Genomic DNA, 23,322 nt, shown 5'->3' with positions numbered 1-23,322 from the left:
GTGATGTGCGGCATAAGCCCCACATGGGAGGGGCACTCTGAAGCTAGATTTTACCATCCCTAGAAGGGGAACCACCTTGTCTCTTTAAGGGTCTATAAGCATAAATATAGTTATTATTCATCTTAAAGTTCTGGGTGATCTAAAGAAAGCAGAGGGAAAGACATGAAAGAAATTGGTCTTTTTTTTTTTTTATGAAAGAGAAAGAGACAGAGAGAGAAAGACAAGAAAGGAGAGAGATGAGAAGCATCAGCTTATAGTTGCATCACTTTAGTTCTTCATTGATTGCTTCTCATATGTGCCTTGACTCTTACTAGCCAAGCCAGTGACCTTGGGCTTCAAGCCAAGTGACCTTTGGGCTCAAGCCAGCGACCTTGTGTTCAAGCTGGCGAGCCTGCACTAAAGCTGCCAACCTGGGTCCTCAGCGTCCCTGGCTGATGCTCTATTCACTCTACCACCATTTGGTCAGACGGTCATTTTCTTATTACTGTTCCCTGTTCAAGGATAAAGAAAAAGGGTTGCATTTCTTGCTTTGTAGAGGACATGATAGAGTAAGTAGCGATGGTGGGATTCAGCCCGTGGACACTGGTTCAGCAGAACTGATACCTAGTTTTTTGTTGTGTTCAGTGAACCAGGTGTTAAAACGGCACTTGTAATCAGGGTTCTCTCTAAGGTGGGAGCCTGGGCAGCCACCCAATGTGGAAATCACAAATTTACATTTCTTACTCTTTTTTAACATTTATCTGCCCAACAGCATGTTCTAAGCACCCATAATAATGTTCATTCTGTCCATAGGTGAAAAAAATTGCAAGTGAGGACACCCATCAAGAAGCAATATGGAAATATTTTAAATAAAAGTTTTATTGTTTTTGTCAGGTATTATTTAATATTTTTTCATTAATATTTTAAAACTCTTATAATCTAGTTTTGTGTACCTCTTTTATTGTGCTTAAGTATTAAATGCATGAAATAATAAACTACCTTTCAGTATATCTTTCTTTATACTTAAAATGGTCATTAGGGCAGAGAACCGGTTGTTAAATTATTTGAATCCCACCACTGAATGGTAGTCCTTTTTTTTTTTTTTTAAGGAAATGGCCCCAAGTTTGTAACACGTGTTTGAAAATTAGATTGAAATAGAAAACATTTCTAGCATTTTTTATTTATTTTTTACCCATAGGATTTGCTTCAAAGGGTACTCCAAAAAATTGAACTGAGAAATCCCAAGCAAGCTACCTGAATTTCTGGGCATATTCTTGCTCTACATCTCATTAAGGACCAGACAAAGCAAACTGGTGGTTTTTGGTGAGTACAGCAGCTGGTGTCCTTTCTTCTTAAGGAAACCCATAAATTTTCATTCCTATCAACTGCGATTTCTGCTGCTTAGACAGTGCGCACCTGGTGTGTCATTCTGTGGCAACGTGAGTGGTTAAACAGAGCAAGTATTTTGAACCCACGATATTAATCCTTATTTCTTTGTTGAGTTTACATCTTGTGGCTCAAGAGGAAAAACCACTGCTGCTCTATGCATGTGTGAGCATCTTCGGAGTTTAGAGACGAGGAATGATTATGTATTGCTTATAATTTGTCTTTTACAGTCTCCCCCAAAGAGGTCAAAGGCATTTCAGTCAGCATTGTCTTTCCAAAGGGTTAGACACGAGGAAGGGTCCTCTTGTTCCCCCACCCGTGTTATAAGGTGGAAGTAATTGTCATGTCAGACTCTCTAACTCATGGCAATCCAGGGAATTACAACCTATGTAAATACAGTTTAACAACTATATAATTCTCTACACAGATAGGAGGTGTTATTACTCTGTGGGTGATAATTTTAGGTGCGCTGAGGCAGGGATGGAAAGCATACAAGAAAGAGGTCGCTTACATCATCCTCACCTGGCACCTCGCACGGCCAGGCCTCCCCAGTCACAGCCACAGCCCTCACGTAGATCTAAAAGGTAAAAGGTAGAGGCAGTAGACCCTGTGTGTCAGGCAGCTGTCCTGGTGACACTGATGGGCCCAACAACTCCCCTTCCACCAGTACCCCCCAAAAGTCCCCTCTTTCCGTATCCTCTAGGCTGGGATCTGGACGTAGTACGCTGAATTCAGGGACTGGGAAAGCCCATTTCTATTTCTTTTTATAAAAAATATATTTATTAAAGGAAACCTAAAATTAAGGAAAACTATAAAATTACTTATGATTTTACAAGGTTCACATGGTTGAGAACATGAAGTTAATATTGTAGCTTACAATTATACCATAATTTATTTAGCCATTTCCATGGCGTTGAACATTATGTTTGTTACATCACTTATAAAAATAAACTATTATATTTATGACAGTATGTTATAAATACCACCGTAATGAATATTTTTTACTGTAAATTTTACTTGTGTCTCTGATTATCTTCTGGGGGTAAATTTCCTGAAATGGAATTGTTGATCTAATTAGAATGAACTATTTTTAATGAACACCGTGAAGCTCTTGATATTGTCAAATTGTCCTCCAGAAATGTAGCATATTATACTTCTCCTCCCATTATATGTGACAGTGTTCATTTCCCTGCATGCATGTAATGATGGAGTTTTGACTTTAAGAAGGTTGCAAATCATAAATATTTCTGCAGAAGCTCGGGAAGTAAAAGCCTGTTCCCTCCTCCCGGCCCACCCCAGCCTTAGCCAAGATCAGGTTTCTAAAGTAGAAGACAGCGTCATTCCATTGACCTCATGCATCAAGATCAACCTCTCAGATCTGTCTGTGAGGACAGGCATATAGGAGGCTTGCGTTCATTCGTCTGGTATTTATTATCACTGCTTTTGTTCATTTCTGTCCTATGTGCTTCAGGAGAACAAAAGAATATGTTTTCATTGTCTCTGAGAAGCTCAATTCAGTTGGGAGTCTAAACAACAAACTTTAAAATACTTATCCTTGGGTAGGTCACTTACCTTCTCGAAGCCTGTTTCTTCTTTAAAGTGAGAGGCTCAGTTTGTTTATATCTGAAGAGTATCTGAAGTGGTTTTTAGTAAAATGATGGGAGTACACATGGTAGTGAAACAACAGTGAAGGTCATTATGTAGATGTCCGAACTTAACTGAGACCAACATGATGTGCTGTCACTTCCGTTATCCGGCAGGAAAAGCACGTGAGTTTCTTAGGAGAGAAGTGTTTCCCTGAATTCAATACTCAGAAAAATTTTCAAGTTAATCGTATTTTAGATGTGAGAGTAAAGTAATAGGAGGTCAAGGTGGCCTCTACAGTTTCCTTTAGCTCTAACATCTATAACTCATAAATAACAGCTAAACTACCAAAGGCTGAGGACCCCCAAAGAGAAGGAGTGGTCAGTGAGCTTCAGAGGAAGGTTGATAGAATCATGACTAGAATCAGAAAGGTGAGAGATCCCACAGATTAGTTCTGTCTAATCTTCATCCTCACTCCTATACCAATAGCGCGCCCCCGCCAAACACACACACACACACACACACACACACACACACACACACACACACACACACACGAGGTCACGCTTGCACTGTTCATGGCTTTTATCAGATGTCCAAGCTTTGGAACACAAGCAAAAAGTTTAAGGGGGGAAATAAGTTCATGAATATTTACCTTCACCATTACCACCTACACTTGCCAGGAATTTTAACATTGTATGACTAACCCACTGAGCTGTACTGAGCAATTTCAGGGAGACTGAGCCAAATCTTGTGAGAAAGTCTACCACCTGCCAACTGATCTTCCTCTCTGAGATAGATTGTCCCTTGCATATTAACATAGAGTAAATACTTCATAAATATTTTTTGGATTCCTCTCTACTCAGATTTTTTGCTATTTTGTAATACTTGTTTGCTTTGTACTTTAAAAAAATGTAGATTTACATTTATGTTGGGACAACTTCCAAATAAGAGCATGAAAGAATTATAATAGTTCCTCAAACAGGCTCTAATCTTATTCTTGGAACAACACAGACACTTTTTGACTACTTTTCACATAGTGTAAAAGTCTCAATTTCTTATATATTGGTCCTTTGTGTCTTTTCAATTTGAATTGCAAACAAGAAGAAAAGGCTGTATAACCAAAAACATTGTATTTTTAATCATTTTACCATCTTCTTGTTAAAATCTGCATTCCTTTTTATTCTTTTTTTTTTTTTTTTACAGAGACAGAGAGAGAAAGAGAGAGTCAGAGAGAGGGATAGACAGAGACAGACAGACAGGAACGGAGAGATGAGAAGCATCAATCATTAGTTTTTCGTTGTGCGTTGCAACACCTTAGTTGTTCATTGATTGCTTTCTCATATGTGCCTTGACCGTGGGCCTTCAGCAGACTGAGCAACCCCTTGCTTGAGTTAGCGACTTTGGGCTCAAGCTGGTGAGCTTTTTGCTCAAACCAGATGAGCCCGCGCTCAAGCTGGTGATGTCAGGGTCTCGAACCTGGGTCTTCCGCATCCCAGTTCGACGCTCTATCCACTGCGCCACCACCTGGTCAGGCTCCTTTTTATTCTTTTAATTTCATATAATAACTGCTGGTTTTCTGTGACTCTCTGTTCATTGTGGTAAAATATGCATAACATAATACTTACCATTTTAACCATTTTGAGATGTACAGTTCAGAGGCATTAAATACATTCACATTGTTATGGAAATGCCACCGTCCATCTCCAGAACTTTATCATCTTCCCAAACGGAAGCTTTGTACTCACTAAACAATAACTCCCCATTCCTCCCCCCCCCCCCCCGGTTCTGGCAACCACCTTTGTACTTCCTGTCTCTATGAAGTAGACTAGTCTAGCTTCTCATATAAGTGGAATTCTACAGCATTTGTCCTTTCGGGTCTGGCTTATTTCACTTGGCATGTCTTCATGGTTTATCCATGTTGTAGTATGTGTCAGAATTTCCTTCCCTTTTAAGGCAGAATAATATTTTGTTGTGTATATGTACCCCATTTTGTTGATCCATTCATGCATTGATGGACATTTGGATTATTTCTACCTTTTGGCTATATGGATAATAATGCTATTATCATGGGTATATAAATGTCTTTAAATACCTGCTTCAATTCTATTAGGTATATACCATGTGGTGGAATTGGTGCTTCATATAATTCTATGTTTAAATTTTTAAGGAACCACTGTCCTGTTTTCCACAGCAGCTACACCATTTTACATTCCCACGAGCAATACACAAGGGTTCTAATTTCTCCACATTCTTACCAGCACTTGTTATTTTCTGGTGTTTTGTTTGTTTGTTTGTTTTTAATATATAGCCATCTTAAGAGGCATGAAGTGGTATATCATTGTGGTTTTGATTTGTATTTCCTAAATGTTTAGTGATGATGAGAATCTTTTTCATTTTTCCGAAGCTGGAAACGGGGAGGCAGTCAGACAGACTCCGGCATGCGCCCGACCGGGATCCACCCGGCATGCCCACCAGGGGGCAATGTTCTGCCCCTCTGGGGCGTCGCTCTGCTGCATCCAGAGCCATTCCAGCGCCTGAGGCAGAGGCCACAGAGCCATCCCCAGCGCCCGGGCCAACTTTGCTACAATGGAGCCTCGGCTGCGGGAGGGGAAGAGAGAAACAGAGAGGAAGGAGAGGGGGAGGGGTGGAGAAGCAGATGGATGCTTCTCCTGTGTGCCCTGGCCGGGAATTGAACCCAGGACTCCTGCACGCCAGGCCAATGCTCTACCACTGAGCCAACTGGCCAGGGTGAGAATCTTTTTATATTCTGGTTGGTCATTTGGGTATTTGGAGAAATACCTATTCAGCCCTTTGCCCATTTTTTAATTGGTTTATTTGTTTTGTTGTTGTTGAACTGTAGGAATTCCTTTTGTATTCTGGATATTGATTTCTTAATATTTTAAGGGATAAGTTTCTCCCAATTCCCAGGGTTGCCCTTCCACTCTGCTGATAGTATCCTTTGACTGACGCAGTCCAGTTTGTTTTTTCTTTTGTTGCCTGCGCCTCTGGTGTCATAGCCAAGAAGACAATGCCAACTCCAACATCATAAAGCTTTTCCTCCATGTTTTCTCCTCAAGAGTTTTTAGTTTTAGCCCTTTTGTCTAGGTCTGTGATCCATTTTGAGTCCATTTTTGTATATGCTGATGGGAAGGGCCAGGATTCTTTTGAAAGAGGGACTTTTCAATCCCACTGAGTCTCAGTAAAGACGTGTGTCAGCCAGTTAAGCAAAGCCAGACACTGACATCTAATTCTCCTCCTTACTTACCACTTATTTTTCTACCTGGTAAAGGCTTTGGTGGTTTCCCAACAGACAGGTGAGAGGAAGCGGAAGCAGTTGGGGAACTGAGAGCTGGGCTGGCTCAGCTCTGGTAACTAGGAGACAGCACTGAGGCAGCGGCCGGATCAGTACACGTTTCGATGTAAACAGGCTTGATGAAATCCCCAACGAAAGAACAGCCGGGGTAGATAGCGTTTTAGGCCAAAAGGAAAAAAGTGTGTGTGTGATATGTGCATGTACATCTACTATTTAGCAACCGAGGAAAGGGGGCGGGGGGACCCTGCACCGGGTATGACTGTGAATTATGAGCGACAATCAATATTTACTTATTTTTGTACAAAATTAAGTGATCTCTGTGCTGCTTTAAGGAAACAAAACTAGATCAGCCACAGTTATGTTTCCAAACAGTTTTTCTAAAACGGTTATCCTGGTTTCTGTTTTATTGTGGACAGGCCTCGATGTGCTTATAGTGTAAAACGGATAGGTCTGCCGAGCCTTCACTCACAGAATCTTGAGAAGAAGGAACTAGGGCCCTGGCTGGGTAGTTCAGTCGGTGAGAGCGTCAGCCAGATACACCAAGGTCACAGATTCGATCCTAGGTCAGGGCACATACAAAAACCAATCAATGAATGCATAAATAAGAGGAACAAAAAAATACATGTTCTTATATACATCTCTCTCTCTCCCTCCCTCTGTCTAAAATCAATAAATTAAAAAATGAAAAACTTAAAAAAAAAACAAACCCGGAACTACAGGCTGTGTCAGCTGCCTCTCCTAGTATCCCCAGGACCAAAGGTCTGCACCAGACTGGCTCCTCTCTGATGGGTGTGGAGATAACAGCCCACGCTGGTATAACTCAGAGCTGCGGCATTCTCCACACAAACTAGGTTCTCAGCATTAGAACACGGTATTAACAGTTAGGCGTCCACATCCCAAGTAAGTTAAGTGTTAAATCTACTGCAACGGGCTTCCAGGCCTCTGAGAAACAAACGGTGACCCCACCTGCCCCGTCTTGGTTTTCATGAGGTGCATAAGAGATGAACTCTGCTGCTGTAGGTCCTCATTTCCTCCTTGCCATAGAAGGGGATTCAGAGAAAGAGGGAATAACTAAGCCAATTAAATTTTCTGATCCAGGTGGGATAAGATAAACCATGATTTCTAAAAACATTTTGCAAGGCTGATACGGTATACTATATTTCCCTTGGAACATTAAAGTCATTTCACACTTTATTAACTCGAAGAATATCCAATATTTCTCTGCGAGACTGGGAATAAATGACTCGCTCAAATCAGGGACATTTTTCCTGGTATGTTAGTTTCTCAACAGAAATATTAACTCAAGTGCACACAATGAAAGTACAGAGTACATAAGACAGAACAGCGATCATACTCCAACACTAGTCCCAGGATTTTAATATACCCAGAAGATCACAGCTTCCTGACCCGGGAACATTTCATTCTAAATGCTCTAGTTTCAGGAGAATTATGGATGTATATTTTCTCTTCCTTCCCATTCTCAAAATATAACTCTACATTTCACGAGCTTCTTTCATTAATCTAGTTCTGCTTTCTATGTAACTTTTATGTAAATTTCCAACTAACTTTAACTGTCTAATTAAATTAGACTGGGAAAACTGGTTCTCCTTCTCCTTCCCCGTCTTTTTCCTCCTTTTTAAAATTAGTATCTTTCCTTGGGATGGAACAACTTTGTCTTTTCCAAATATCTGTAAATTCTACCTCAAAAAAATTATAAATTTAGCATATAAGTAATTCGTAATTGGCAAACTATTTTCCTGTACTTAGTTTTAAACCATATTATTACTACATTTTGGTCAATTGGTATATACCTGTTACAGACTGATTGTGTTTTATTTAAACAATGATTAAAGCAAACAGCTAATCAGGCAGTGGCATTGCTCTATTCCTATGTATCACTCTGGGGTACTTATTAACCACAGTCATTACATTACAAAACCAGGGGTGTTAAATAACAATTTAAGATGAAGAAGAGAAAAAACAATTACGAAATAGGAAAGTTAAGGAAACTGAATAAGGAGGAAAGATGACAAGCGGTCACGCTTTTTTTCTCACTAAAAAGTGTGCTGCTTCCCTGTCGTTTTCTCTCTGTGCCCCAAGGTTGCTTCCCTGTGTGGCACACTCCCGTAGAAAGTGGAACTATAGTGAAGTAAGTGACATTACTGCATTGAGAACCTTGGGTTCCATATATAGACACTTGTGAAGTTCTGTATTATATTGTTAGTATCGGATTAATTTGTGACCTCCTTTCCAACTTATTAAGACCCACTACGGCTGGTAAAGAACTAACTGCCCAGGAGAAGAGGGTCCTACCCAATGCCAGTGTGCGGGAGCAGCTCTTCTCAAAGTACCTGCATATAAAATGGCATTTGGAAACTGCCTTTGGTCAGGCACCATCTTTTTGCTATTTCCCTGTGGCATAAAATGTCTACCAAATCCCTGAAACAAGGTAGCTGCAGCTAAGCATATCGACTAAGGCAAGAAAAGCCCTAGAGCTCTACAGCTGCCTGACAGTGCCTACTTTTTCAGCGAGGCTCTAAAGAGGGTAACATTTGCATTCAATGTAGTCCGTCCATGGTAGGTGTGACTTTTCCCCTTGACACTGCTGGTCCTGAGCTATGTGTTAGAACACCAGCTCCCATACCAAAGCTTAACTATCCATTCTTTATGGGCCCCTTTTAGTCACACAGACACTGCCGGACAATACTTGGTAAGACTGTTTGTACACAGTTCTTGGCAGATAAACCACTAAAGTTAAATATAAATAGATGAAAAAAATTTCCAAAGCCATTTACTGGTAGTTATATATGATGATAAAATTATTTTTATAATTTTATCCTACCATGTTTCTTATAAAAGATAATTCTCATTCATTGGTTTTATTCATTCATTCTTCATTTTGTTATTGAAACATTCTTTCAGTAATAGGCACTGAAGATACCAAAATAAGAGTCCTTGCCTTTGAAAAGCTTCAATCATAGCTAACAAAATAAACCATATTACTTTAATTTTCTTATTTATTTAATTTGTTTATTTGTTAACTTTTTGGGTTGACATGATTTCAGGTGTCCCACTCAGTATAACACTGTCTACACACCACATGCTTTAATTTTCTAATACATTTCCAACAGTGTAGGAGTAACTGGATATATAGCCTCTAATATCTAAAATCACTTCATAATAGAAGGTAAATTTTATTTTTTCTCTTATTATTGTATCTCTCGCAGATGGCCCAATTTCTAATAGAGTCCTCTGAAAAAGACGGAAAAACAAATGAAATTGATAAAATGTGCCAAGATATTCACAAATACCCATCAGAGGATGACCTAGGTTCCTTCTCAGACCAATGAATTCATGGTCTTCCATCATTCTTTACCATGTTTTTATAATTAAGAATTAAGCTATTGTTGTATTAGGATTTAACCTTAGCCATCCTTTTGCTAGAAGAATCTACCTATTCATTTGTTTCTCACTAGATACCAAAAGAAAAAGTGTCCAAGTATCACCAGGGAAGAAAGCTAGAAAGCTAGGTAAAGGGAGAGTAACATAAACATTTAATGAATAATAAGAAAATATATATTCTGGATTAGTTTCAAGTTGCATTTTAATCATATCTTTATCTCCCACTAGAAAGTTCACTTCCTTTTATATTTTTTTTCTCGTAAAGAGCCTATTATCGTCATATTGTCGTAAAATATTGTTGTGCTATTTGAAAATACTTTTAACTTCAAGAATGCCCCCTATTCAACTTACACATTTACAGAAGAGAGTAACCCATGACTAATTAAATATTGAGAGTATTCCTGGCCAAATGCTATTTCACAGTAACTATTGCCTTGAGGTCAATGAAATACTGTACAAGGATGTTCATGTTAAATAGGATCTGGTTTTTCTATGGTAGCAGATATTGTTGCACAGTCACAACTGAAATGACTAATGTTAACCAAATAAAATCAGAAGGTCACACCTAAAGCTGAAGCTAATGTTTGTGTCACTATTTCAGAGCCTTTGTTTTAGAGCAGGCAATTTGTCATTTTCTTACAAAGAACCCTATGGTAGTCTTGTCTACTACTAGTTGACATACCGCCAAAAGGTAATAAAGAAACATGTCCTGTGGAGCATGTACTCCTGTATAATATGACACAGTAATAATAGACCATACTAATACTACGTGACTACTACTTGCAAACTACTAATATAGTTTGAAATTGGGAAGAATAGCATTTACACATCATAAAGACATATTTGGGAAAGCTCACTTTTTAAATCTGTTTTGGCATAAATTTAAGAAACCAAACAAATGAAAAATACCCTTTATACACAAATTTTAGAATTTTTAAAAAGCTATTTATATGTGGATCTCTACTGTATATGGGCTATGTAGGTTTGGTTTGAAATATAAGCAGACTATACTGTCACACAGAAGTTAACCTCTACACTATCACCCCAAAGATAAGGTTTCTTTGTTAAATTATAATCCCAAGTTTACCATTATCTAGTTGTGTTTTGAGCTATGCACACGATCACCCTTTTCTCAGTTTCTCCATCAAGAAAATGGGACTGATACTTTTGCATAGTATTGTAGGTATATATATGTAGATACACAGAAAAAATTTATACAGGAAAGAAAGATAGATAGATAGATAGATAGATAGACTTGTATATTCTAAATGACATGGAGGACTTCCTATCTAAAGGGATTCTATTATGAATCTCTTTATAAATTAAAGAATATTTTTATGATAAAAATAATCATCCATGAAACTGCCAGTTCATATATTCAAATGCTGACTCAATTTTTCTGAGAATTTTATGCTCAGATTTCTTTCTTAAACCTTTATTGGTGATTTTAATATCTCATAGTTAATAAACAATATTTAGGACCCACTACATTCAATGAGTAGGAACAAAACCTCAGTGTAGGTCTACCAAGTAGTATAAAAAATATAATACACAATTGGACAAATATCAAAAAGAACATAGTATTTGCCTTTTGTATGAGCATTAGTTTTAAAATGCATCATCATAATCACACATTTCACATGTACAGTGTCTTAAAGAGCTTTTCCATAGAAATATAGAAAGTAATGGCTATATAAATTCCCTTCCAGTTCATCCACACCTTTTTGGAAGTAAATTCCCTAAGATTCTTTAACTGTTGAAATTATGTTGTCAGGTAGAAAATTTGTGATTCTAAACTATGACCATATAGTTCTCTACAAAGAGAAGATCCTTGAAAAACATCTACAGTTTTGACCAACTGAGATGATGATGATCATGAGATTTGAGCATTTACTGTATAGCCAAGTACTTTTCTAAGTGTCTTATATGTATGATCGCATTTAATCCACACATTGTGAGATGCATCATCACCATTTTATAGATGGTGAAACTGAGGCTCAGAGAGATTAAGTGACTTGTGTGTTGGCGCTTGTTTCTCAGGTGGGGAAGCCAGTCTATGAAGGCGGGCGGTCTGGCTCCAGAATCCCCACTTCCTCACTGTAGTCCCAATTCTCACTTTTAAACATTTAGATTATGTGAATTCTAATCTTTAAATATTTCCATTTAAGAATTTAATGCAATAAATTTTTAAGTCTAGAAAATGTAATTTGAGCATGTTCACTACTTTATAGAAGGCCAGAAACGGGTTACGGAGCAGTGCGCAGAACTCTCGGAAAGCTTAGGAGAGGGGTGGGTGGTATAGTGAGGCATGTCTTAGAACAGGATGGTTTTCCATCAACTTGACTGTGGATCTGTGCTTGCGTTCCCTTCCATTGTGTCAGTCAGTGTCCATTTCTCACTGCAAGTGGTTTCTTTCTGTCAGCACTGGCTCTAGCTAACCCTGTCATCACTAAGAAACAGCAAAGGCAGAGTACCATGGTAGAAAGAGCTTCAGCTTTGTGGTCGGCTCAGTTTCAATTCTAAGGGATCTTGGACACATTATTTGATCTCTCTGAGCCTCAAGCTTCTGATCTTTAAAAAGGGGCAATAATAGCTAACATTTATCCAGCTCGCACTATATATACTAAGTCCTCACTTAACATCGTCCATAGATTCTGTGATTTTAAGCAAAACAATGTATAGCAAAACCAACTTTACATAGGCTAATTGATATAAGCAAGAACTAAGCTCCTACCCATTTCATCAACATAGTAACAGAACAACACTGAGCAAAACGATGTTATTTGAGGACCTGCTGCACTCAGTTTTGTTCTAAGCTCTTGGCATATACTATCTCATTTATTTCTCACAGTGATGTCTTCACATAGTGATTATTAGTACCACCATTCTCATGTTGCAGACAAGGAGGAGGAACTACGGCTTTAAGTAACTACCAACATCATACAGCTACGCAGTTGAAAAGCTGGGGCTTAAGCCCAGGAAATCTGAACCCAGAGCATGGGTCTTTTGCCGTCAAGGGCCAGACAGTCAATGTTTTAGGTTTTGCAGGCCACCCTGTCTCTGCTGCAGCAACTCAACTCTGCCATTGTAGGATGAAAGCCACCACAGACGATATGTAAACAAAGGGGCATGGCTGTGTTCCAATATAGCTTGATAAGAATACCCAGAGGGTTGAATCTGACCCCCTGGCCGCAGTTAGCTGATCCCCTGCTCTGGAATCCACACTTTAAACTGTACTTTATAGGGATATCTTAAAAATCAAATAACTTCTTTAAGGTGTTTTATACATATAACAATATATTAAAATGGTAGTTAGCATTAACTCAAGAGTCTTTGAACTGGAAGGGTAAGGGAACTCTTGAGAGATTATCTCTAGTCCTTCTCCTTCCCGCCAGGGAGGACTGCAGTGGACTCTTCCATAGCCTAGTGCTGCTTTCTTTTCAGCGTAGGAGTGAGACACAGTGCACGCTTTTCCAGAAGTACGATACGCTGTGGGACCGTGTCCTCCTCTCGAACCACCTCACTGCGCTAAACCACGGCATCAGCAGCGTCCAGCTCATGACGATGCTTGATCAGATGGGTTTTGATAGTCATGATTTAATCAATTCATTCTATTACAGCATCACTGCTTATGCATTATATTTGCAATAATGTGACACAGAACATGATGAGTTCTGAAGTGTGGGGGGGATCGGGGGAGCTCTGTTCTTGCAGATTTGCCATCTCTAAGCGTAATAAAACAAGGCACGAGTCCTTGTCCACCTAGGGTAGCTGAGTCACTCCTTGGGTTCTGTTTTGACCTGTAGTCCATTGTTGCTTGTATTCTTGACTAAGCCACTCAGACCTAAGTGCTAAGTTGTAGCTTTGGCACTCAATAAAATGTTTGTTAAAAGAACATATGTGACCTCCTGGGTTTGAATAACCTTATGTGGCTGCCCTTGTTCATGGTGGTCCCTCGGCTCCCCCGCCTTCTCCCTCCTTCTTCGTCCACCCTGGGTAGACCAGGAGCCCCAAGGACTGTGCCGTAGTCTCCATTGTATCCCCAAGCCCCTAGAATGGCCTGGCATACAGCAAATGTTCAAGCAGTGTTCGAATGAATGAGTGAATGAATGAACACATACACACATATTGTGTGTTTATCCTATGAAATCATTTTGCCTCAGGGGTAAGAAGGTTGGTTTTAGTACCAGTAAATTGACTAGGAGCACAGTTTTAGTGATTGCTCATAGTATAACTAAAAAAAAAAAAAAAAAAAAACCCTTTGAATCTTAAGCAAAGCTTTCTACATTATTGAAGAAACCAGCAAGGACATTTGAGTGAAGTCCAAGACCTTAAAACCAGATTGTCAGCAGTTTCAATGTGCCCACGAAGCAAAGGGCCTGAATTTAAATGAGGCACGTATACAGCCTGGCAGATCCTTAGCCTGATTTAAAAAATGCTGTGTGTCTGACTCAGGCTTGTCAATTTGTCTGTGATGACAAATCAATTTGACACCAGAATCAGTTTGATGGAGCTTTGGTTTGGTTTAGTTGTTTGGTCTGAAAAATCAAATTGATAGATTTTTCAACCAAATTAAATTAGTAGTGTGGCATCATAGAGACACTACCTTGGACCTTTGAAAAGTGTTATACATTTCTGCCTTGACGACCTTGACAGTAGTAGTCAGTAATAGCAGGTCAAGACATTGAGCCCATGCTGGGGGTGGAGAGTTACAAAATAACAACTTCGTCTACTATTTACTTTAGTATCTGTCATGTGTAAGTATAAAATCTGCTTCTAGTTTATAGGTCCAAGTCTTGATTAGGAATTCTCAACAGTGAACAATTTTTGGTTGTCAAAACGGGGGTGGGGGCCCCTCTGGGTAGAGGGCAGGGAGGGATGCTACAGTGCACAGGACAGCGCCCCCTCACACACACAACATAGAATTATCACACCCAAAATGTCGATAGGGAATGAACTTGAGAAACCCTGCATTAAATGATACCTAAGGTCCATTTGCAGCTCAAATGATAGGATTTTATGAAATTAGATGTATGCGGAATAATTTTATAAATTGCAAAACACTGTATAAACAAACTTAAGCTACTGTTACATAAGCCATTGCTGCTTCACGTCTTCCTTCTCCTTTCTGATACCTTTGTGCTGGTCAGCCTTTCTGTTTCTTACCAGATCATCAAAGGATTAGGTCAAAGGAGCCAAAATAAGGGTTGAGTCTAGAAGTTCCTCCTCCTGCTTGTTCAGAGTTTGGGGAAGCGTTCATCTAGGAGGCAGATGTGTGTTGAATTTATGGGTTTCATTATTTTCAGCATTACCCCATCAGCCTGTTGAGAAGAAAGTGTAAGTGTGTAATGCTCACTTAAAGGAAACAACAGATTCTTAACGGTTACTGGTGTGCTGCCAAACACCTTTAGTCAGTCCGCTCCCCCTTCGGGCAGGAGACTTGATCCCTGGGAACCCACAGTAAAATGCCTCGTTTTCAGGGACGTGTTGATAGAAACGCCTGGGAGAAGTGAGGCCCTTGGCTCTGAATCTGTGTATCAAACACAGCGATTCATTGAATGATGTGCTTTGCCGTAATGAAATCTGTACAGGCATCCGCACAGTTTAAGACCCAGTACGGGCCCTGGCCAGGTTGCTCAGTGGATAGAGCATTGTCCCGGCACCCCCGAGGTCGCAGGTTTGATCTCTGGTCAGGGCACATATGAGAAACAACCAGTGAGTGCAGAACTAACTGAGACAACTTAAGTGGAACAATGAGTTGATGCTTCTCTCTCTTTCTCCCCCTTTGCGTACTTTCTCTAAGGCAGTGGGGGGTGGGGGAAGACCTAGTATGAAGTGACTCTTCTCCCATTAGCCGGAGTGGAGAGAAGCTGTGACCTAGAATGTCATTATTCCTCTTTATCCTCTTGGGACTGTACCTAAATAAGAGTCATGGGAAGATTTTATGTGTCCCAAGGGCCAGACCTTCAAATAAAATAAGGTTTCCTAGCTTACAGGAAAAAAAAAAAAAAAAAAAAAGCCTGAACTTCAGTCTTCAGCTTATTGTTTGTGCCCCCTGGTGAATTTTAAATATTCTGCCTTCATGTTGAGCAGAAGTCCTTTCCCCTTCCAGCCCGTGAGGTCACAGACGCCTCCCGCTGCCAGGGGCTGCCTGCTGCTGCCGGCAGTGCTCTCCCGCTGTTTACTCTAATGGGCGCTGGCAGCTTGGCACAAGGCAGTCAGATAACCGCTCAGGGTGAGGCCGAATCTTGGAAACTTTTTGCAGGAGCTGGTCTTCAATCTCCACCCACCCCCCAACTTGTGCTGTTAAATGTCTTTTATTCCCGAAACCCATCAAATGAAATGGGTATGATTACTAGGACCATTTTTGAGATGTGGAGTTGGAACTAAGGTGATTTACCTTGTATGACAGGGACAGTAAGTGGCACAGTCATGATCTGAATTTATGTTTTTTTGACCCAAAGTCTTTGCTTTTAACCAGTAGAGTATGTATTCTATCATATCCGTACATGGTATATGGCCGGTCATGCCTAGGACTGTTAAGAAAGACAAAAATTTTATGGTATGAATAAAGGACATCAAAATAGAAATCTAATCACAAACAGAGCTAGAATTACCTCTTGAACAAACACATTTTAAAACCTTCCGTTCAATTAAATTCCAGCTAGTACTGGAATATATATACTACTCCCCACTGAATATATCTTTATATTACGATGTATCCATTGGTCAGCAAATAAAACTCTCCCAAGAATTCCAAATTGCATATTAATCTCTCTCTCTCTCTCTCTCTCTCTCTCTCTCTCTCTCTCACACACACACACACACACACACACACACACACACACACACACACACACACACACACTTAAGGAGTGAACTACAGTTAATCAGTAGTTTGGATAATTCTAGAGTAAAATGCATGCCTGATTTGGATTCTAGGTCATGACTGGTTGGTAGCAATATTTCCCAGTACAATTGTATCCACTGCCCTCTAAAACATCCCAGTTCCAATTTAAAATCCTACTTTCAGTACCTTAGCACTAAGAAAGGAATTCAAATCCTTGATGATTTTTGCTTTAAGTCTGAGTTACCCCTGAAATTTTATTTTACCCTGACAAGCTCAAACTCGACCTGAAACACAACAAAACTTTTAGCTAAATAGTTCAGAATAATAATAGCCTGATTTGGAGGGCTATGTTTCTCTATTTGTTTAATATGCCCAACTGTGCGTGATCTGTATCAAATGTATTGCCGTGGTTGTTGAATGCCAGAGCCTTTGGTGCACACTAGTGCATTTTCAGTGTGTGTGAGAATGGCTGTAGGTTGGGAGGGTCCTGCCTGAGGGGATTTGGCTTCCATGGGATGATTGATTGGACCTTTTGCATCCAATTCAGCAAGTCCCTTCAGGTTCATTCTGGAAGAGCCTTCGCAAACTGCTGTGGCCAAGGGTTGGATAAGAAACCGGCTTACACTTGGATGTCCGAGCCACATCACCAGCGGACAACCATGCTGCCGGCCAGTTTACCTGCTGGAGTGGAGCCTGGGTGGCTCTGGCACACCAGTCTAGACCAGAACTCACAGGCCAGGCTTCTCACACTGGCTGGGTTAAAGCTGACTAAAATAACCTCTTGCCTGTTTCCCTGTAAACAGAAGAATCCTACATAGAGGCAAGACTCTTACAAGTTCCAATATCTTTTTTCTTTTTCCTTTATTTTTTAGCTTAGTTTAATTGCTTTTGCTAAGATTTCTTGTGCACGTTGTGTTAGGTTCTACACCAGGAGCTTGTGGTGGGTCATTCCTGTGCCCCTCACCACCGCCCTATGAGAAGCACCACCAGGGAGCAGCTGGAACAGACTTAAGCCAAACCATCAGGGTTCAAATGCCAGCTCTGGTGCTTACGGACTGAAATCTACTTAATCTCTCTGTGCCTCAGTTTTCCTATAAGGTAGAGAGCCTAACATCCCAGACAGACATTGAGAGGACTGAAGTGAATTAAATACACCTAAAGAGCTTAGCAAACCGCCTGGCACATCATAGGCATTCGATAAACGTTAGCTATTCTTGTCATCATTTTAAAGATGAGAATATTGAAGCTTAAAGTAGTTAAATGACTTTCCCCCAGGCTCACAGCTAGTAAAGCAGGGGAGCCAAGGTTTGGAACCAGGCCTCTGATTCCAGAGACTGTGTATTTATTCAGTGGGCCAGGCAACCGAAATCAGACTATCCAATCCACTTTAAAATTGTTGTATGCTGACTGGAAGAAACTGGCTGATTCTGTGCCATTTATCCAGATTTCTAAAATTATTGTTCACATGTAAGATTCACTTTATGATGTCTGCTTATTATTCATATGTCCACATCTCTACCCCAAGGAGTCTACTGTCTTTCAGAAGATAGTATTTCTTGCCCTGGGGAGATAGCTTAGTTGATTAGAGCATTGTCCTGATAAACAAAGGTTTCTGGTTTGATACCTGGTCAAGGAACATACAGAAACAGATCTCTCTCTTTCTCCCCCTACCTCTCTCTGTAAAATCAATAAACAATAAAAAAGATTTTTTTCTCATAATCTTTTTTTTTTTTTTTAATTTTTTCGAAGTGAGAAGTGGGGCGGGGGGGGGGGGGAGAGGCAGACAGATAGACTCCCACAGACACCCTGCCTCACCGGGATCCACCCGGCATGCCCATTAGGGGGTGATGCTCGGCCCCTCTGGGGCATTGCTCCCCTGCAGTCAGAACCATTCTAGTGCCTGAGGTGGAGGCCATGGAGCCATCCTCGGCTCCTGGGCCAACTTTGCTCCAATAGAGCCTTGGCTGTGGGAAGGGAAGAGAGAGATAGAGAGAAAGGAGAGGGGGAAGGGTAGAGAAGTAGATGGGCGCTTCTCCTGTGTGCCCTGGCTGGGAATCGAACCCAGGACTTCCACATGCCAGGCCGACACTTTACCGCTGAGCCAACCAACCAGGGCCAATTTTTTTTAAAGATAGTGTTTCTCATTATTCCTCAGTCACCCCTCTCCAAACATACACACACACACACACACACACACACACACATATTTAAACATATTTAAACCTTTTTAAAGAAGGTTTTTAAAGCATAACTCTGATGGTGGCTGGGATTTATTAGCTTGAAGAGCAACAGTCTATAAGAAACAAACTAGCCTGACCAGGTGGTGGCGCAGTGGATAGAGTGTCGGACTGGGATGTGGAGGACCCAGGTTCGAGACCCTGAGGTCACCAGCTTGAGCACAGGCTCATCTGGTTTGAGCAAAGTTCACCAGCTTGGACCCAAGGTCGCTGACTTGAGCAAGGGGTTACTCGGTCTGCTGAAGGCCCACGGTCAAGGCACATATGAGAAAGCAATCAATGAGCAACTAAGGTGTCGCAATGAAAGACTGATGACTGATGCTTCTCATCTCTTTCCATTCCTGTCTGTCCCTATCTATTCCTCTCTCTGACTCTCTCTCTGTCTCTGTAAAAACAAACAAACAAACAATTACTATATTATATTGTATAACTCTTTTTAAGCAATCTCTGGTCATTGAGCATGAGTACAAAATGCCTTCATTCTTAACTCTTCTGTATGTGAAGCATAATTCTTTAGTTCCGTTATCTCGGAAGAAAACTCCATGAGGACAAGATGTAACAGTGCCTGGCACACAGTAGGTGTTCACAAATATTTGTTGAGTGAATGACTAAAGGGACACAAACCCTTCTATTTGTGTCTCTTTTGAAATCTTAAGAAATTGTTGTTTACATATGTGTTAGGAGCTGAGTCAACAACCTTGACCAGATATCTTTTCTTGCAGGCACCATAAATTGGACCATGCACTTCAGTGGAAAACAGTTTAGTATGAGGGACAAAGGCAGGTCAAGAAGTCTGTCTTTAAAATATGGTAGAATTTAAATTTGGTCCTGAAATTAAGTCATTGCTGAGCATTGGAAACAGAGGGAAAAGTAACTGTGATACTTAACAATAGGAATCTGCATTCTTTATCTTCAATGATGTTCTCTGCACATCTCCTAGTATAGAGGTTGGCAGGCTTATCTATACCCAGACAGATAATAATTATTTTAAGCTTTGCAGACCATACAGCCTCTGTCTGAACTATTCAACTCTACCATTACGGTGCAAAAGCAGCTATAGATGATTTATTTTTTTATAAAGGGGTATGGCTGTGTTCCCCAACAAAACTTTATTTACAAAAACAAGCGGTGGGCTGTATTTGGCCCATGGCCATAGGTGGCTAAGACCTGGTGTAAAGCATGTCTAATTGTAGTAATTTACACATTCTGTTACATCTCTAAAAGAAAGATCATGTATACAGCTATACAGCTTACATAGTTCCCCCTTTTAAGGCATTAAATAACTTATCTTTTATGTATTCGGGCCTTTGGGCTCAAATTTATTGTGCAGCACACCGTATAATTTTTCAGCTGTTGTGTTAGCCATGAAGATAAAGAGAATACAGTTTGTACACCATAAAATTTTCTTGAATTTGTTAAACTGACTCAATGTACTGTAATCGCTTTCAATGAAATTCTTATTTTATGGACTCTTATTTTTCATCTCTGAACCTTATCACTTTTGTTTTTTTGTTTGTTTTAGTTTTTTAAATTGTGATAACATATATATATATAAAACACAATTGACCATTTTAACCATTGCTTCAAAGTGTACAGTTCAGTGGCAGTAAGTACATTGATATTGTTGTTCCCATGATCCCTGACACACTCAGTAAATACTAATTCCCCATTCTCCTTCTCCCCAACTCCTGACAACCACCATTCTACTTTCTTTCTCTCTGAATTTGACTGTTCTGGTATTTCCTGTGAGAGGAATCATACAATACCTGTACTTTTGTGTTTGGCATATTTCACTTAGCATTATGTCTTCATGGTTCATCCATGTTGTAGCATGGGTCAGAATTTCCTTCCTTTTTAAGGCTTAACAAGATCCCATTGTGTATGTATACCACATTTTATTTTACCCTTCCGTTTGGTAGTGGCCATTTGGCTTGTTTCCACCTTCTGGCCGTTGTGTATAATACTGTTAGGATCACTACAGTACAAATATCTATACAAATCGGTACAGTACAAATATCTGTTTGAAACGCAGTTTTCAATTCTTTTGGGTATACACTGAGTGGAATTGATAGATCATATGTTTAATTCTATGTTTAAGTTTTTGGTCACCCATCATACTTTTTTCCACAGCCGCTGCACCATTCTACATTCTCACCAGCCATGTGCAAGCGTTCCAACTTTTCCACATGCTTGCGAACACATATAAGAGCCATGCCAATGGGTGTGAAGTGGTATCTCTTTGTGGTCCTCACTTTTTATGTCAGTGTTTGTAGTTACTATAATAGACAGTTTAAATACTACATTAATTAACATCTGGTACAAATTAGATTTGTGTGTATGTGTGTGTGTATGCATTTATGCCTCTTCTAGCTCCAAAATTATGTGAGATGGCTTCTAAAAATGTGTAAACAATAAGATTAATAAATAACAACTTCTGGCATTGGGAATATACAAGACTAAAATATAGTATTTAAAATTTGCTTCTCGTATGTGCCCTGACTAGGACTCAAACATGTGACCCAGGAATTGAACCTGTGACCTGGGCACTCAAGAACAATGCTCTCTCTATCCACTGTGCCACTGGCCAGGCCTACAAATTGTCTTAAAAATATGTTATTTATCTTCCATTTGAAAAGAAGAAAAGATCTTTATATTCAAATTGAAATTTTTGTTTCAACTTGAAACTACATATTCATTTTCAAATGTATACTGAAAATTAACCTTCATGATAACTGGATATATTGTCAAACTAGCTCTCAAGCACTTGAAAAGCAAAGAAAATAAGAAAGTAAGAATAGAGCCATATCAGACAGATGCTGTTCAAGAACTCAGAAAATATAAAATTGCTCTAAAACTGAGAGAAATGGTCTAAGGTTTTACCCAGAAGTTTGGCTCAAAGATAACAAAGTCACTCCTCTAAACTTATTTATACCATTATCAGCATTCCCATTTTATAGATGAAGAAACTGAAGCATGGAACAGCTAAGTATCTTGCTCCAGGTCATACAACTAGGAAGCATTAGAGGTAGGATTCACACACAGCCATGCGGTCTGGCTCCAGAGGCTACACTTCCCTACTAAAATGTACTGCATCTTGATGTTACAGCAAATAAACCAGAGAAGTATTGCTTTGGCCAACTGGCAAATATCTCAGATTCCTGTTGTCATTATAATTTATTTTTCCTTTAGATGGATTTAATTATCCTTCAAATGTCCCTTAATACTCTTGTATACAATTCCTAGTAATAAATTTTTTTTTTAAAAAATGATGCTTTAGGTTCTAATTAAATAATAAAACCTTAGCAGCCATTCATTTTTATGTTTTTACAGCCCTGGCCCAGTGGTACAGTGGATAGAGCGTTCTCCTGGGGCACTGAGGGCAGTGGCTCCGTCCTGGGGTCGCTGGCTCATGTCCGGGTCGCTGGCTCATGTCCAGGTTCTCTGGCTTGATCCCAAGGTTGCCAGTTGGAGCCTGGGTCAGGGCATGTAGGGGAAGTAATCAGTGAGCGCACAACTAAGTGGAACAATGCGTCTCTCTCTGTCTCTTCCTCTCTCTCTCTCTCAAAGAGAAAAAAAAAAATTTAATTTTTGTATTTTTACAAAGAGTTTTAAAACCATGGAGGAATGCTTATAAAATGAAGTAAGGCATCAGGTTATAAATTTGTTAGAAACCAAGCTCTACCCCGTACCCCCAAAACCTTTTAAAAAAAGATGAGAAAGTTTAATTTTGGCTATCAGTGAGTAGCAGAATTAGGAATAATTTTCTATTGACTTTTCTTAATTTCCCCTAAGATTTAATTGAATACTTTAATAATTCAAAAAATAACTTCACCTTTCAAAAGGCCAATCAGATCTTTTCATTACAATAGCACAGTATGCAGCTCCTAGTAATAATCTTACTGTACAATTTAAAGTCATTTCTACAGACCCCAGAGCTGTATGAGTGAGTGACCCAGTTTTATACCTGTACTGTCATATGTGATTCTAAATTAATAAACTCTATTTAATTCTAAATTAGTTCAAATTAAATAAAATGGTGAACTCAGTTTGTCAGTCATGCTAGCCCCATTTCAAGTGCTCAGTATCCACACATGGCTAGAGACAGCTTTTCCACCATCACAGAAGTCTGCTGTCTGGTACTGCTTTAGAAGGAGACAGTTGTTAAAGTTAATTTTCTAAATAAACAAAAAAGAATCTGGAGCCAGACAACTTGGAATCCAGTCCTAGGACTAGCTGACACTTGCTATGTGAAATGGGCAATTTACTCAACCTCTCTGAGCGTACCTCCCTACAGACAAATTGGGACTAATGATAATATCACTTACCATGTAAAGCGATTAAGATCAAGTAAGACAGTGCATGTGACACTTCTGAATACAGTACTGTAGTGTGGTTTACCAGGTAGCTGCTGCTTCGCAGGTTTCCCGGGGTTGAACTTACTCCCTTTGTGAACTGATTCGAAATCCATTAATGTTTCATACTAAGAGCTTTGCTTGAATGGCACCATTAAAATCAATTAGCCGCTCTTTACCCCTGCTTCTAGGCCAAGTCCTGGTCAATGAGGATGT

The 23,322-nt window shown here is 39.7% G+C and overlaps 1 protein-coding gene across 2 annotated transcripts in view; it reads left to right on the top strand.

Annotated features, from left to right (window-relative positions):
- The window catches only part of RBM47 (RNA binding motif protein 47), a 174,240-nt gene that overhangs the window by 136,138 nt on the left and 14,780 nt on the right, over positions 1–23,322 (top strand). The window lies entirely within an intron of this gene.

Source organism: Saccopteryx leptura, chromosome 5, assembly GCF_036850995.1.
Source record: "Saccopteryx leptura isolate mSacLep1 chromosome 5, mSacLep1_pri_phased_curated, whole genome shotgun sequence".
Lineage (NCBI taxonomy): Eukaryota > Metazoa > Chordata > Mammalia > Chiroptera > Emballonuridae > Saccopteryx > Saccopteryx leptura.
The sequence above is the reverse complement of the archived record's forward strand: the minus strand, read 5'-3'. Positions and strand labels throughout refer to the sequence as shown.